The 18,244-nt window shown below is 38.8% G+C and overlaps 1 pseudogene; it reads right to left on the bottom strand.

The window, feature by feature from the left end:
* Positions 1 to 5,486: 5,486 nt before the first annotated feature.
* LOC111150950 lies at positions 5,487 to 17,885 on the bottom strand (annotated as a pseudogene).
* Positions 17,886 to 18,244: the final 359 nt, after the last annotated feature.

Genomic DNA, 18,244 nt, shown 5'->3' with positions numbered 1-18,244 from the left:
GCTGACCCTCCACAGCCCTCCATGACCTGGTTTGGATTCCAGAACACCAGGCAGGCAGTTGAGACAGGCTTCTGTGTGGGGAGTCAGAGCAGGGGGTGGGGGGTTGTGGAGAGCCCTAAACATTCTATAACAGAAGATGCCCCTGGAACAGTCCAGCCAGTCACCCTAAAGTGAGGCTTATAGATTACAAGTAGCACTCTCTGCATAGGGCTTATGAATCCTCCACACTTTGTTTTAAACTTTGTTGTGAAAATTAGCACATACGCAGCAGAATGCATAAAACATAGAAACAGCTGACATAATTCTCATAAAACAAACTTCCCCAAAACATTGTCAGCATCCTCAAGCTCCTTTCTTGTTTCTTCCTAATCCTGTTCACTCCTTTCCATTAAAGGTAAGCACTACTCTGCTTTTTTATGGTAATAGCTTATTTGCCTTTTTTTTTTTTTTTTAGATTTTATTTATTTATTTGAGAGAGAAAGAGAAAGCATGAGAGGAGAGAGGTCAGCCCGAGAAGCAGACTCCCTGCCGAGCAGGGAGCCCGATATGGGACTCGATCCCAGGACTCCAGGATCATGACCTGAGCCGAAGACAGTCGCTTAACCAACTGAGCCACACAGGTGTCCCATGCCTTTTTTTCCTTTTTAACCAACTGAATGTGGATCTTTAAACACTATGATTTAGTGTTACCTTTTTTGAACTTTGTGTAAGTGGAATTAGAGGGTATATATTATTTTGTGTTTGGCTTTAGTATGAGATTCATTCATGAATGTTGGTAATAACCAACTAGGTTTGTTCATTATTATTGTTCCATAGTATTCTAATATATATATTCATATACTAGAATTTATCCATGATACTGTTGATGGATGCTAAGCTTGTTTCTAGTTTGGGACTACTATGAATATCATTTTGCTGTCATATTCCTATATAATCTTCTGCTGTGTATGCATATGCATTTCTTTAGGGAAGGGGTTGGCAAGCTTTTTCTATAATGGGTCAGATAGTAAATATTTTAGTTTTTTAGATCATACGAACTCTGTCTTAACTACTAAAATCTGTGAGAAAGCACCTATAGACATATATATAAGTGAATATGTATACTGTGTTCCAATAAAACTTTATTTTTATAGAGCCCTAGTTTGCTCGCCCTCATTTTAGGGTATATACTAGGAATAGAATTGCTGGTTATAAGGCTAAGGTTATAAGGTCATCTTTAGCTTAAATAACATCAAACTGGTTTTGAGAGTAGTTGCATAAATTTATATTCTCATAAACAAAGTATGAAAGTAATCATTGCACAACATTTTATACTTCAACTCTTGGTATTGCCAGACCTTTTAATTTTGGCCATTGTGGTGGACTTGTTAGTGGTCACTCATTGTACTTTAAATCTCAATTCCCGGATCTGTTTTGAAGTTTTCATGTCAATTGAATGGTTGGTTTTTGTTTTTCTTTTTGGGGAGTGCTTGACCAGGTGCTATGGTCTGAATGTTTGTGTTCCCCTCAAATTCATATATTGAAATCCTTACCTCCAAAGGGGATGGTATTAGCAGGTGTTAGATCATGAGAGTGGAGTTCCCATGATGGGATTAATGCTTTTATAAGAGAAATCCTGTGTAATGTACAACATAGAAAATCTAGTCAATAATTGTCATAACTTTGTGTGGTGACAGATGGTAACTGGACATCGTGGAGGTCGTTTCACAATATATAAAAATATTGAATTACTGTGATGTACACCTGAAACTAATAAGATATTTTATGCCAATTATACTTCAATAGGAAAGAGAGAGCTAGTCCACAGAGCTCCCTAGCCCTGGACACAGAGAGGACAGAGCAAGAATGTGCAGACTATGAACCAGGAAGTCAGCCCTCACCAGAACAAGACCATGCTGACACCTTGATCTTGGACTTTCAGCCTCCAGAGCTGTAAGCAATAAATTTCTGTTGTTTCTAATTCACCCAGTGTCTGATATTTTGTATAGCAGCCCAAACAGATAACATATCGCTTTTTTTTAACTTGTAATGTATTATTAGCCCCAGGGGTACAGGTCTGTGAATCGCCAGATTTACACACTTCACAGCACTCACCACAGCACATACCTTCCCCAGTGTCCATAACGCAACCACCCAAGACATCATTTTTTTTTTTGAGTCTCTGCATTTTTCTTTTTTGATTTGTAAAACTTATTTATGTATTCTGAATATGAGCCCTTTTAAAAAGTTATTTGTGTTTTAATGCCTTCCCCACTTCATGGTAGGTTTTTACATTCTTTTAATAGAATAGAATTTGTTTAAAGGAATGTTTATTCTTTATTCAATTGATGTCATTCATCAAATTTCCTTTAACACTGGTTATTTTTGTGTTCCATTTAAAATTAATTTTTTCCTAGTCCAAAACCTCCATATTTCATTCTTTTTTTTTTTAGATTTTTAAAAAATTTATTTATTTGATAGAGATCACAAGCAGGCAGAGAGAGAGAGTGGGGGGAAGCAGGCTCCCCACTGAGCAGAGAGCCCAATGCGGGTCTCGATACCAGGACTCTGGGACCATGACCCGAGGCAAAGGCAGAGGCCTTAACCCACTGAGCCACCCAGGCGCCCCTCCATATTTCATTCTAAACTCTTGTTTTACTCTTGAAATTTATGTCTATAATGCATTGAAACTGTGTTTTAAAATATATATGCTTAGCTGTTAAGTTAGCTGTCAAGTTCTAATTGTTTTCCATCTGAAATTTAATCGAAGCAGCACCGTTAATTGAAGATACCACTCTTTCTAGACTGCTCTGCAGTGCTAATTTTATAAGTATCCATGTATATATATGTATGTGGGGGGATTGGTGTCTGGTTTCTTGGTCTGTTTCATTGGGTTTTTTGTCTGTCCTTGGCCCAGTACCATACTACCTGCATGCTACTGCATTGTAAATCTCACTACCTGGTAGAATGAGTCATCTCCCTTTGTGTTCCATTCCTGCAACCTATCTATACTGAGTGCACTCGTTTCACTGCCTGATCCGTTATGACCTACCCTTCTTCTGAGAATTGGAAGTTGGCCGTGATAAACTAAGAAAGGGAAATGTCTGCCTACCTCCCACACTCTTGTGGGATGTCCAGTACTTGGCCCGTGCTACATCTTTGCCAGAGGCCCTGATGGTGCTGAAGTCCTTTTTTGGCCAGATATTACAGCCCTGTCCACACAGTTCCCCAGGAAGGTTCTTGTAAACTCTCGGGGGAATTAAATACAGGCTGCGCCATAGAGCTTTTCCATTGAGCCTCTCCTGGGACCTTACTCATGTTAATAGTGCCCTTTCCAGGCATAGCTGGCTTGAGCTGGCTACTCAAGTTTATAGTCATTACCTTTCACTTTAATTAAGATGTAAATATTAATCAGTACAATAAAATGATTAATAATTACTGTTAATCCTCTGTCCCTTCTGGCCCACCTCATACATGGGCAGAGAAGTCTTCTGTAGTTAGAGGGACCGCCTCAGGCATGGACATATTATTGGTACTGGTGAGGTCCATGAGAAGACACTGAAAGACCCAAGGAACATGAGAGGGGTGACAACAGTATCTGTGCACTGTGCATACTTTGAAAGTCACTTAATACCCTCCTTTTTTGTTCATGAAATACTGCTGTTTCTCAATAATGGTTTTCCTGTGTATAGAAACATTTCCTTGAATTATGTATTTTTTCCTTTCTATTTATCTTATTCTTCATTGTTCATTTTATTTTATTTTGCTCACTTTTAAAGAAATTTCTTTCTAGTTTCCCAAGTTTTATGCAGTTGCATGTTCTGTTGTGTTTCCATCATGGCTTTCATTTACTTGATGGGGTTTTCCTTCCAATATTTCCTTAACTCCGATGGCTCATCTTTTGTTTCCTTCCACTGTCTTCTCTGATCCATACTTTAGCTCTTGTTTTAAAGAATTATTATTATTATTACTTTTTAAAAGTTTATTTACTTATTTGAGAGAGACAGAGAGAGGGAGAGGGAGTGTGCATGAATGGGAGAGGCAGAGGGAGAGGGGGAGAGAATCCGAAGCAGGCTTCACGCTGATCCTGGAGTCTGACATGGGCTTCAATCTCATGACCCCGAGATCGTGACCCAAGCCAAAACCAAGAGTCCGATGCCTGACTGACTATGCCACCCAGGCACCCCAAGAATTATTATTATGATTAGATATTATTTGGTTTCTAGAAATACATTGGGTATCAGTTTTCATGTGTAATATGACAATGTTTTTTGGTGAATTTTTTTTCAACTATTTGTTTTTCCTGCTCTTTCTCTTCCTCCTCTTCCTCCTTCCCTCCCCACCCCCCTGTGTTCTTTTTCTTCTTTTTATATTACCTGTTTACAGATCCTGTGCTTGTTTATTATTATAGTTATCATGATGATTAATCTTTAAGTGAGATGAATTCTTTCTGGACCAGCTCTTTGCAAGTTTGTGGAGAACAAGTCCAGGGCAGTTTCCTGGCTAGCAGGACCTGGGTTCTTAGGAAGTTTCCTTATGGCACAAGTTTATGCAGTTGAGTGAGTTCTTTTAAACTTATTTTTCCCTCGTTGAAGGAGATGTGCAGTTACATGCTTGCTCGCTGTCCAGAGCCCCTCTCTTCATAGCTTACTTCCTGGCACATGGCCTTCAGCAGTGACCAAGCATCTGAACAGTCCTTGTTCAGCTCCGGATTTTTGCTTTTCCACTTTGCCAGATGTGATTCTAGGAAGTTCCTTCCACAAGTCCCCCCAGATTCTCATTCAGGAAAGGGCTTGTTGGAGTCACTCTTCAGCCTTGATTACTTGCTTTGACAACTGTGCTCTGTAGGCTTTTCCAAAATCTGCAGCCACAGATGTCTTCCTGGTATCTTTCCACATGTCTCTTAGATCCTTGCTGACTTTCTTTATACATTGTGGTTTGGGGTTACAGCATCTCATCATTTCACCAGTGATGGCATTTACATTTTAATTTCTTATTTTTGTTGTTGTTTTCGGGTGATTACTAAGGGAAGAGAGAGCATAAATGTCTTTTTTTCTCCTATTTCAAAGATAGAAGCTGATAGTTTCTTAGAGGATATACTCTGTCTTGTCCCTCTGCTTCTCATGAATATGTTGCCTCTGCTCTAGTCTAGCAATGTTCAATACAGCTTGTGTGACAGTCACACGAACACTTGAAATGTGGCTGGTGTGACTGAGCAATAGAATTTTAAATCTTATTTACATTAATTTATTTAAAATCAAATAGCCAAACCCTAGTTCTTTAGTTTCTCTAAAGGTATGTGCTTTTAGAAAGCATATCTCTTTCCAGATTTTGTTTTTTTCTTCTGCCTGTTATATCCCTTCTCTGTAGCAAAGATCATGGAACCCCCAACTGCTTGAAAGTAAAAGGGAATATGTTAGGAAAAAAAGAATGTAGGCTAATGTCTTAGATATCTTATCGTCCATTAACTGGCATCTAACTCTCCTCTTTTGGTGGGAGTCAAAGACTTAGAGGTAGTTGGTGACATCCAGCAGCTTCTCTGGATGCAGATATGCAGCACCTTTTAGCTCAGCTGCCACTTTTTGGTACCTAAGGCAAATACCAGTGTGGCTTTGTGTGGAATTTCTAATTAGATATGAAGAAAAGGACTTCATGGCTGGATTCCTAGGTCTAAGGGGCATGAAACAAAGGGGAGAAAATACATGAAATTGAGTGTGTTGTTTCTCCCAAGCAGTGGCTGGCTCACAAAACCTTCATGCCTTGGCCCTCACTTACATCTCCAGTGTCTTCTTGCAACTTCCCCTTTTGTTCTTTGTGATCTGGACTCAGACTCCAAAAATGTGCTATGTCCCTGCTCACATTGCTCCCTGTGTTTGAAATCCCCACCTTTCCTTTGTCATTGTTCACTTTTTAAAAATTTTTTAATTTTTTTTATTGACATATAATGTATTATTAGCCCCAGGGGTACAGGTCTGTGAATCACCAGGTTTACACACTTCATAGGACTCACCATAGCACATACCTTCCCCAATGTCCATAACCCCACCACCCTCTCCTTACCTCCTTCCTCCTGGCAACCCTCAGTTTGTTTTGTGAGATTAAGAGTCTCTTATGGTTTTTCTCCCTCCCGATCCCATCTTGTTTCATTTATTCTTTTCCTACCCCCAAGCCTCCCATGTTGCTTCTCAACTTCCTCATATCAGGGAGATCATATGATAATTGTCCTTCTCTGATCGACTTATTTCGCTCAGCATAATACCCTCTAGCTCCATCCACGTCGTCCCAAAAGGCAAGATTTCATTTCTTTTGATGGGGGCATAGTATTCCATTGTATACATATACCACATCTTCTTTATCCATTCATCTGTTGATGGACATCTAAGTTCTTTCCATAGTTTGGCTATTGTGAACTCATTGTTCACTTTTAATCTCTACTCATTCTTCAGATTAAGAATATTTTCCTCAGGGAAGCCTTCTTTGACTCCTTTGTCTTGGTCAGTTAGTTGCCCCTTCATGAGTTAAGTGATTTAGGTATCTGCCCCAGAAAGGTCACAATTTTTTTGAATTAGAGCCACAACTGGGAACACATCTGCTCCTACTCTCCATGTCTAAGATACATAGATGGAAATAGTGTTTATCATTTTAAGGTGCTTGAATGAATGGATTCCAGTTTCAGAGTGATCATCCAGAAGCAGAGGATGAAATTTCCTATTTGCATCCTGTGCTATAAACCATTGCCTCATGCGAACAAATTATACAAGTCCCCCTCTCATGTTCCAGTAAAACATTGAGCTCTCTGGGTGATTTGCAACTGGACTGCTAGACTTTTTAGTTGTAATTTTAAACAATGGTTAAATTTTTTCATTCGTAGAACTCACAGGGTTTAAACAGACATTTTTAAGAAATGCAGAGTGGAATCATAAAAAATCATGGCAAAATTTTATTGAAGGGGGAAAGGTAGTGCTTTTACCTAATGAATGAAATTAGTTTCCAGTTTGCTGGCCTACAGAGTAAATTCATTGTTCTCTACCAATTTAGTGCCTCGCAATTAATGGAGGTAGGGCCGGATAGTGGATGAACTGAAAGAAAGGCAATGAAGAAAAAGGAAAATAAGAGAGAAGGATTGGCTTAGGATAGAGTGAAGGAAATCCCTAAGACTGATTTTCTCAATACAAGAGAGCCTGTAAAAGCAATTTCCCCCTTTCAAAAACTACACTGATTATGCTGAGTCAGGCAAATGCTAGGTTAATATCTAAGCTGTTTTGTTCTGTTGTCTGGGAGGCTCATAGTATTATTCATTGACAAAGGGGACTTACTGACCAAATAACATGACTTCTTTGAGTTTTCCAGTGTATCTGGAGTGAGTTGTTCATTAACAAGGACTAGTGTGAAAGGCCACTAGTTGTTACTTCCTAATTGGAGTTAACTCAGGCTAGATTAGGCAAAAGGAGGATCATCAGGAAGCAGCTGGGATATTAGGCTATTTCTAAATGATGTGAGTCAAATCAAGCTTTATTTTTCTTTATAGACTCAATTTAATTTTAAATTTATGAATGCACTAAATTTCCTACACTTTGGTTGTACAATAATTTATATTAATGTACCAGGAATAGATCCACAAAAAGATCCAAAATGCCAATAATGTCATCAACCCATAAATGCGAAATTCTCAACTCCTTCGTATGGGTGGTGACCCAGAAGAAATTAGGACAGGCAGGGGTACCTATTTACGGATGGGAACGTGGTCTGTGATTCCTTAGAGATGACTAATTCTAATCGGTCATGTAATTGTTCCAAAGTAGCCTGAAAATAAAATGAAATTCAGATGAAGTCATTATGCAGGCCTAACAGCCTTCTGAGAGTCTAGGCCTGAGGCTAAGAAAATAAAAATGGACTTTATTTGTATTTAGCCAACAAATGAATTAATTAGCTCCTTCAAAAGCTTTAAAAATGTCATATTTAAGTAGCCTTCCTCAGTTAGAATTGGAGAGAGTATTGCTGTAAGTCAATCATAATCAGTATCCAGTGGAAGTGAAGGTACATACCATGCACATGGAATTTGTTTGTATTTCTTTCTCTTCATCTGCCCGAGTATTCTTCAGTGAAGGATACATAATCCTATAGCTGAGTGGGGCTTTTTTTTGGGGGGGGGGTGATTGGTGGCCCCTCATTTGAAGGCCTTGGCAGAGCGGGGATAGAAAAGACCCAACACTGGTTTCAGAGTGCTGGGGTGAAACTCACAAACTCATAAGAGGGGACTCCTAGAGTCTCTTAGTCTGACCAGAAATATGAACTTGTCACAGACACAATGTCATTAACATGTGTCCATAAGACAGCATACCCACAATTTAGGATTTCTTTGTTTTAATTGTGAATTTTGCTACAAGAGCGGAGAATGATACTCAAAGTAATAAAAAGTAATGAGCCATAAACTGAAGAGTTTGTTCTTATGTTGAAATAAAATTTATATTGTCTAACATATTTAACAAAATTTATAAACAACTTGGTATTACCTTATAAATAAGCATAGATTGAAAGCTTTGTGCTTTCACAAAGAATCTGAGAGACTGGCTGTATTCAGATAACCTTAGCCTTCTATCAGGCCCAGAGAAGATAACCCTTTTGCCTGAGAACACACAGGTAGTAAATATTCACACTCTTCTCTTGAGTTTGGAATTTAATTAGAATATAATTTTAATTAGAATATAGTTTAATTAGAATACAATATTTCCCCCCCCTTTGGAGGGGACATTGAATGAGAATTTCTATAATTCTTCTAAAATCTAACAATAAAATTATAATAGTTTTACATGAATTTTTTAAAAAATTTTTTTTTAAAGATTTTATTTATTCATTTGACAGACAGAGATCACAAGTAGGCAGAGAGGCAGGCAGAGAGAGAGAGGGAGAAGCAGGCTCCCCGCTGAGCAGAGAGCCCGATGCGGGGCTCGATCCCAGGACCTTGAGATCATGACCTAAGCCAAAGGCAGTGGCTCAACCCACTGAGCCACCCAGGCGCCCCTAGTTTTACATGAATTTTTAACTGAGTAACATTCTCTTCATAATCAACAAAATTCACCAAGTATCTTTTTTTGTTTCATCCTCACTTTTACCATTACTACCACTCAGGTATACTCAAATGTATTTTATTTTGGTAAAATACTCATATTAACTTGTTCATTACAGTGGTTACTTTACCTCAACACCCTCCCCCCCCTTTTTTTCAATTTAAGATGTGAATTTTTTTTTTATTTTAGAATTAAAATTCTGTCTTACAAATTTCCTCTTGAGATCCTCTGTTCCAAATGAGAAGTTTTTTGAGCAGATCTCATGCTCCCCTGTTCTCCTGTCCTACCTTAATCTTTTTATTTTTTAAGATTTATTTACTTACTTGAGAGAAAGAGAGAGAGAGAGAGAGAGAGAGCAAGCACATAGGGGAGGGGCAGAAGGAGAGGGAGAGAGAGTCTTAAGCAAACTCCCTGCTGAGCTTGAAGCCCTATGTGGGGCTCAATCCCAGGACCCTGAAATCAAGACCTGAGCCAAAATCAAGAGCTGGTCACTTCAATGACTGCGTCATCCCAGCGCCCCTCTCCCACCTTAATCTATAGATTTTTCAGGATGCTGGAGCATTTGAAGCAGAAGAAAGTGGTGTGGTGAGGTGTGAAGTAATTCAGGTGGGAAGTTATGGCATAAAGGCTCCAAAGAAGGAGAAGAAGACAGGCCCCAGTCAGGGATGGAACCAGAAGAGGGGAGAATGAACACGAAACAGGGGAGCTGGAGAAGGTGGGGCCTGACAATGAAATGGGAACAAGGAGTTGAGGTTTGTTCTAGGAAAGGGTTTAGGGAGACTTACTTTAGGATTCAGCTTATGTGGTTTTCTAGAAGAAGCAAAGTACATATGCTTTGTTTTTTGGAGTCAGGAAAGAACGCCTTGCTTCTCAGAAGAACTAGTCTCTCCTGCCACTCCCTATCCATGTCCCAGATCCTTTTAAAAGAGCACGAAGCTTTTCCTTCCACAAAATTAGAAGTCTTAACCCATTTGGAAGAGTTAAGGGGATGTGGGCAGGAAGGTAAATATAAGTATCAGATCCTTTCTGGTTTTGATAGAAGCAGGGCTCTCTGGGAACCAACAAGTGCAGGTCTCCTGAAGTGAGGGGACTAGAACAGAAAAGGTAAGACTGATTATCAAAGACAAAACCCTTGTTTTATGATTTGCTTGTGGGGGCCAGGGGAGAACTCAAGTATTTCTTTTTTTCTTCTTTAAGATTTATTTATTCATTGTGGTATATATATATATATATATATATATATATATATATATATATATAGAGAGAGAGAGAGAGAGAGAGAGAGAGAGAGAGAGTGGGGGGGGGGCGGAGGGAAAAGGAGGGGGAGAGAGTCTCCAGAGACTCCCTGCTGAGAGCATAACCCAGCCATGGGGCTCCATCCCACAGCCCTGAGATCATGACCTGAGCCGAAATCAAGAGTCAGATGCTTAACTGACTGAGCCACCCAAGCACCCCTGAAGTACTTCTTTCATACCACCACTGGTCACTAATTTATTTTCCTCTAGAAATATTCCCCCTCCCCTCCCAAAAAAAGAAAGAAGGAAAGAAAACCTTTGCTGTAAATGATGCACAAACATTCTAGCTGTTTGATTGCTGGTTTATAGAATATAACTGACATAATGGCATGAGATTTTGAATCTGTGTTACCTGAAACCAAGAGTAGATGATCATCCTGGTTTTTGGTATGGGTTTCTAGTCAGAAAAGGCAGAGCCAAATAGTGCTGGTGCCTAAAGGGGGGCAATAGACCAAGAAACTATTTGTATCTTTTTGTTATAACTTGCCTTGTTTGCTTTCTGCTTAAGAATGACATTTTGAGGTGCCTTGGGAAATGTCATACCACTGTGTCTTTCTGTTTAGTTTTGCTTTGTTTGCAGTTGCTTAGGCTGTGCAAACACTAGACAAGAGCGGGTCCCTCTGCTTCCTGATTGTAGCACATCCTGGGCAACCAGTCAGAGCCCTGGGACTGTTGTGACTTCACAGTCACATCCCACTTTAAACAGCTTCCTTTTCCCTTCCACGGGCTTGGAAATGAACTAAAAAATGAATACTTCAGCCTCAGCAAGTGGGAAACAGTAAATTAAGGAAAATAAATTGTGGTGATAATGAATTTATTCAGCTGTGATCCTAGCTCTGGAGAGAGTGGTCTAAGTTGTGGAGTACCTGAGGAGATGAATTAAAATAAGACTTTCTGATTTAAAATGTTTAATTTTTTATTTTGAAATAATTTTAAAATGTTTAATTTTTTATTTCGATATAATTTTAGACTTGGAAGAATGTGGCAAAAATGGTACAAAGAATTCCCGTATGTCTTTCACCTGTCTTCTCCAAATCATATAATTCACATTGATTTCATTCTATTTAGTCATCTTCAGATTTTATTCGGACTTGCTGACTGTCTCAGGTCCAGCATCCAGTCTGAGATGTAGTTGCTCACATGTAGTTGCTGGATAATGTAACACCCACACTTTTTTTTTTTTAAAGCCATTAGGAACCTTTAGAATAATGATGTCATAATTGTAAGACTAGCTCAGTAAAAATGTCCAAGCCTGCTGATTATGAATTCAAATAACTGCTCTGATGTATTTATTCTAGGTAGAATGGAAAGTAAAAAAAAAAAATCAAAAATTTCCCAAGCACGTTTACTTCTCACCCATTTTAAATGGGAAGTGTTATTACAGTCTTAGAAGTATTTTGCCAGGCCAGCACTTCCCATGGTCATCTGGATCAGAAGCCAGATTAGAATTGTCTCTTATTTTTAATCCATTTTTGACCTGAGTTCTAATATCATTAGGTGATTTCCATCTTTAGCCAAAAGTAGCCAAGTTTATCCAAAAAGCTTTTTAACCATTTTTAACCAGGAGAGCAGGTGATGTAAGTTCCAGTCCAAAAGCTGGTAGGCTTAAGACCCAAGAAGAGCCTATGTTTCAGAGTCTGAAGACCAAAAAACCCCCACAGTGTCCCAGCTTAAGTCGTCATAGAGGAAGAGTTTCCTCTTTTGGAGTCTTTTGTTCTATTTAGATGTTCAGTAAGTTGGTTGAGGCCCACTCATGTTAGGGAGGGAAAGCTACTTTACTCAGTCCTTTGATTCAAATGTTAATCTTATCCAGAAACACACTTTTACGGATAGACCCAGAATAATGTTTGACCAAAGGTGTAGATATCCTGTGGCCCAGTCAAGTTAACACATACAATTAACCATCACTGTGTATTATTATTATAGGAATATAGCAAATGGAGGCCAGTGCGGCTTGGAATAGTGAACTTGACCTGAGCCTTCAAGTGTAGACAGTGCTTGGGGACAGGAGGAGGGTCTGAGTAAATATCGAAGGTATTTTGAAAACAGCAAACAAACAACAAACAGCACCAAAACAGAAATAGGACAGCAATTATCATCTGTTACAGAGTGAAATTTTAGAATGATTAACTGAAAAATGATACTATTTAATGTTAAGGTACCCTGCCAAATCCCACCCTAAGAAATGACCTAAAAAGCGTGATGATTTGGAAGATCAATCTGGTAGAAATATTAGTATGAATTTGAGTGGATTGAGGAATGGAAACTGGTTAAGAGACAACTATCAAAATAATTCAGACAAGAGGATAATGCCTTAGAAGGGAAGAAGATGACCATGAAAGGAAAAGAAGACTAATCTAAGAAAACTTACTGCCACTAAGTGGCTGATGAAATAAAGAAGTCAAGGAAAAAAGGAGCCAAAAATCCTAATTCCCACCATTTACTTATTGCTTACTATGTCTTAGGGAAGTGCTAAGACTTTAATATGAATTATAGTGCAGTCACTTTTGTCAAGTGTTCAAATCCCCACAGAGTAAAATCTAAACTTTCAGTTGCACAGCACACAGCTGTTTGTGTGTAGACCTTGTTTAACTGGTTAAACTCATCTCTGTCCAGTAGGTCGGTAGATACTAGACTTTATTTATTACATGCATAGACTGAATTCTCTCAAGATTCTGTTTCTTTGCTAGCATGAAACCCCATGGTTTATTCCCCTGAAAAGCTACTCACCTTTCCAAATTCAGCGTAATGCTACTTTCTGTGGAATGCCTTTCTTGCTTCCTTCAGGCTGGCTGACATGTTTTGGGGCCCTTACTTGACTCACTGGATTGCTGGATACTTGAAAAAGGGAGGCTGTACTTTTTATATGGTACTCTTGGATTCTAACAATATCAAGAAAAGTAGAGTTCATTTAGATTAATTTTTTTCCTGCCTCATGCTTAAATGTACAAATAACACAGAAAGACAACAGTCCTCAGGCTCACACGAGTCCTTCCATTCTCACAATGGCAGACTGTATAGGCCTTCACTCTGGAGGCATCATGGGTTCCTTTGGGAGCTGGAGCTGGAAGTGGAGCTGGAGCTGCAGCGTCAGCCTGGGCCTTGGTTTGAGCCTTGGCCTTGGCCTTTGGCTGGCAGAGCCTGACACCCTTGGCGATGTGGGTATGAGCACATTTTCTGAGCTTGGACTGGACATTGTAGACAAGTTGATGGAGTTAGTGACTGATGCCCATTGGGATCTTGGGCTTGACCTCCTAGAACTTTAGCAGGGCCTTGATAGACTGGACATATGTACTCATGGCTTTGGCATTGTTGGCCTGCATCTTCTTTAAGCCCTTCTTGTGCTTCTTGACAGTTTGGAAGTTTCTCAGGAACTTGAGCTGCACCCCCTTAAAAGACTTATATCTTTGTGATTGGGATTTCTTGACACCATCTCCGTGCCATTTTTGGGATTGGTTGTGCATGGTGTGGTTCTTGGATTTGGCCATTTTTGCACTGAAGCCCATGGCTCCTAAAGGGGCCTGAACTGGAAGAGAAAAAGTAAATAAATACTGTTGATGAATGAATGATTGAATGATGAGTATTACATCACTAATGTAAATGATTAGTTAAATGGATTGCGAGTTGACTGCTTAACATACTTTCTCCCTGTTGTTTCTTCCAACATCTAGAAATCGTCTTCTCTTTTGCTGTCTTTCTTCCCTTATTAGCATATGTTATCCAGAATAACTGACAAAATAGCAACCATGTTGTCACCTCACTGTCAAACTGGACAGATTCTTCTTCCTGGTTCCATCTTTTAGTGGGCATCGAAGACCGAGAATTTATTACCACTTGAAGACTTTTTGCTAGGGAAGAGCTTATTTTTAAAATCTCTTAATTAGTTATTATAAGGAGATGGTAATCTTGTAAAAATGATATCAGAACAGATTTTCTCCATTCTTTGGTAATAGTTGTCATTTTTTGAACTTCTACTGTATGCCAGGTGATTTCATTTTTATTTATTTCACAAAAATTTATTGAGCACATACTATATGCCAAATACTTCTTTGAGTGCCTGGGTTTTTTTAGTGCAGTAAAAAAATGGACAGAAATGTACACACGTCACCTATTTTTGTAAGATGAATTGGTTTGAGTTCTATAATTAGAGTCATGCAATCCTTCCAACAGCTTTTCAAGACAGATTTTAGTTTCTCTCTTTTATAAAAAAGATAAAGAAGCATAGAGGGGTTATGTCACTTATTTGTGATTTCATGGTTAGTGAGTTTCAAACTGAGATTTGGGTCGAGGACTATCTTCCTCCATAGCTAATATACTTTGTTTTAGATGTTCCTCCTCATTAGTATGACATTGTGGAGACGCTCAGAACTGAAGGTCAGAAGACATGGGGGAAAAAAATCCCAGGTTAGTAACTCAGCTTAGTGTGACTTTGGATGTATTTTGCAGCATCTCTGAATCTTAGTTTCCCCAGCTGGGTCGTAATAAGACTCTGACTTGCAGTGTTATTGTGAAGAGGAAATAAAATATTCTAGATGAAAGCCTAAAGCATAGTTCATGGCACAAAATAGATATCCAGCAAATGTTAGTTTCATCTGAATTGCCAGTAAAAAGAATGTTATAATCTTTTTACCCCATGTTTAAAATTCCTTTTTAAGGGTATAATAAAACTAATTGTTTCCAGTGTCTGTGTGATAAATCAAATTTTTCAGGTAATCTCTCTTCATATTTTATTTTCTGAATAACACCTGGGTTTATAGGTTAAATCAATGAAGGAACTCAGTGGGAGGGCAGGGAGATGGTGAAAATGTTAGCAGAGATGGATTCAGCTTCCCAGGCCATGGAGGAGCTGTCTTCTTAAGTGATCTATGTCCTTAAAGTGGCTCTTGGATGGTCCCAAGGCTGCTGGGAACTGAGTCCCTCCATCCTGCTTCCTCCCCGAGGAGCCTCCCTCTGCAGAGCTGTCACACACTCTGGTCCTCTATTGCTGACTGTCTTCTCAGCCACAGTATCTGTGATCGGCCCTACCCCTGATGTTCATATGGTGCCTTTGTTGCAGCTACTGCTATGGTCACTGTTACTGCCGATCCAAGAAGCCTTGCTGGAAAAGGCAAAAACATTGTCTGGGAGTCAGGGTAACGATGTGACTAAGGGAATGTTAGTCAATACCTCTAGATTCCTATTTTCTGAAAAAACAAAACAAAACAAATAAAAAAAAAACGAGATTAGAGGAGATGATTTCTCAGATTTCTTTCAGTTCTCTAATTCTCTGATTCTTCTTCTGCATTTTGTTCATTCTCCCACCTGCTTTAAGTTCCACTGAAAAAAGTGCTTTCATAAGGGTAGGTACTAGCTGTCGGTAACAGCTTATCCTTCTTCCCCCAGAGCGAGCGGGCCCATCCGCTGCTCAAAGAACATCCTCCCTCCCTCAGTAACTTCTTCCCTATTCACATAAGCTTTGTTTTTCAACGTCCATCTATTGCTAGGTGTGTAGGTTTGGTTAGTCACCAAAAAAAGGGATTCTTTTTTGGGTGTTGGGTAATTTTCTCAAGTGTTTTTGAAGCTTAGGGGTCCAATTAGATTACTCTCTAGAAGGCTATGGCTTCACTATAATAACAATAATGAACAAAATACTTTCCAAGGCATTTTTCATGTATGTCATTCTACTTTACAATATGAAAAGCTATTGTGAAAAAAAAAAAAAGAATGAACATGATATATTCTGTATAGAATTACAAAGGCATTATTTTCCTTCCATGGAGGCATTTTAAAGCTGTTAGTGGGATCCTCTTACTTCCTTAAGTGGTTAACTCACAAACTGGACTCCACGGAATTTTTTAAATGCCTATAAATTTTTTAAAAAATTAAAAAATTTAAAAAATTTAAAAAAATTGACCATGTATGACATTTAAAGTGTGATCTCATTTATGATGTCTTATGTATTTTTTTATCACAAAGTAACACAATTTACATTTCTTTAAGATTAGCATGTTAAATGCATACAAACAGAAATAGGCTTGACAAATAAAGGCCAGAGTAGAGTGTCTGTCTTCTGCGGAAAGCACATCAGAGTTGACAAAAGGATCTCAGCTGTCAAGGATCATTTAAAACGAATGAATTAAAAATCAGGAGGTCAGGGAGAGCCGTACAGAGATGATAAGGCTCTCTGTATTTGTCTTAGCAAAGGAAGTATTAAACCAGAGTGATTTTCTTCTTCATTCTCCACCCACCCTTCGCTGGGGAGAAATGTGAAACTCAATTTTACCCTTGGTTGAGAAGGTGCTAATTTGTCTGACAAGTTGTTGGAATCCGAGGATGCTCAAGGTATCCTTGATGTCTCAAACCTTCATGCTGAGTGAAGCATGCCTCTAATGTGTCAATGTTTAGGAGGTATTGTATATCTCATTAGGTAAGAACAATGTAAACCACATGCATGCAAATGGGGCAGGAACTTGTCCCCTGTCAAAGGGAAAACCTTCAACTTGTTATAACCAAGCCATCTTTTTTGAATCACCCTCATTCAAGTAAATATTTGATCAGAAGTTAACTATCCTTTTATATCCTAGAGGATTTAACTGAACTTTCTCTCCGTTTGCTGCCTATTTCACGAGAGGTGCGATCTCCAAATCTTTCCCTTTATTGATTGCTGTATCAGTGAGTATTTATCAAGAAGGCTCCTAGGAGAGATGGCAATGGAAATATGAAAACTTTAATTCCTTTTCTTTTTAATTGTGTATTCATTGATTTTTTTCATATACTTTCTAAAGCCAAGAATTAGCTATGTGAGTGACCTTTGCATGTTAACTAAATCCTCGTTGGTAAACTGATGCATTATTAAGAGAAAAGTCCTGTTGGCAAAAAAGCCTTTTCCTAGCACATAATTCACCCAAGTTGCGTGACTGAAAAGAATAGCTAACACTTATATAATTCGTACTGTGTGCTAGGGCACTTTTCTAAGTGTTTTTACTCATATTAACTCAAGTAATCCTCATAATAAGCCTGCGAGGTGCGTATTATTATTTTAGCTTTATAGAAGTCAAAAAGCGATGACCAAAATTGCACAGCTATAAAGTAATGGAGTCAAATTCAGACTCAGACTGTCTGGCTTCAGAGCCAGCTCCTAACTCCTATGCGGTGCTGCTTTTTCTCATAATGTAGAGCCTCGTTTTGGAATGATAAAGTATGTGGGGTAGGAGTGCCATTCTGCAGTGAAGGGAAAATGCTACTCTAGTCAGCAAACCTTCCACAAGGATTTGTTTATAGCTGTTTTCAAAAGATAAAATTATGAAATAAATTTTAATATTTTCAGTAACATTTACTTGTTACTTTTTTTTTTTAAAGATTTTTTTTTTTTTTTAATTTGACAGATCACAAGCAGGCAGAGAGGCAGGCAGAGAGAGAGAGGAGGAAGCAGGCTCCCCACTGAGCAGATAGCCGATGCGGGGCTCCATCTCAGGACCCTGGGATCATGACCTGAGCCGAAGGCAGAGGCTTTAACCCACTGAGCCACCCAGGTGCCCCTACTTGTTACTTTTTAAACCATCATTGTATGCTATATGAAAATCGAGCTTCTGAAGCACTTCTTCTAACATAATAAAAGCTATTACTTGTTGTTGAGTCCCTACTATGTGTGAGGCATTTTACGTTCATCTTATCTTTGAAATAACTTATGTCAGTATTATTATTTATATTTTGCATAGAAGAACATGAGATTCAGGGAGGGTAAGTAATATGCCCAAGGCTCCATGTCCTAGAAAGGGCTGGCTGTTTCTCAATATTCACTCTTTCGTACTTCATCAGTAATAAGCCCTCCTGACTATTAGATGTTATAAGAATGCCTGGAATAAAGACTGCTTTTAAGTATTCCTTGCAGCTAGGTGTTACCATGTGATTAAGTTCCGGCCA

The sequence above is a fragment of the Enhydra lutris genome, unplaced genomic scaffold, assembly GCF_002288905.1.
Source record: "Enhydra lutris kenyoni isolate GAN:26980312 unplaced genomic scaffold, ASM228890v2 scaffoldscaffold25, whole genome shotgun sequence".
Taxonomy (NCBI): Eukaryota; Metazoa; Chordata; class Mammalia; order Carnivora; family Mustelidae; genus Enhydra; species Enhydra lutris.
Note: the sequence above shows the minus strand (reverse complement) of the source record. Positions and strands in the feature narration are given on the sequence as shown.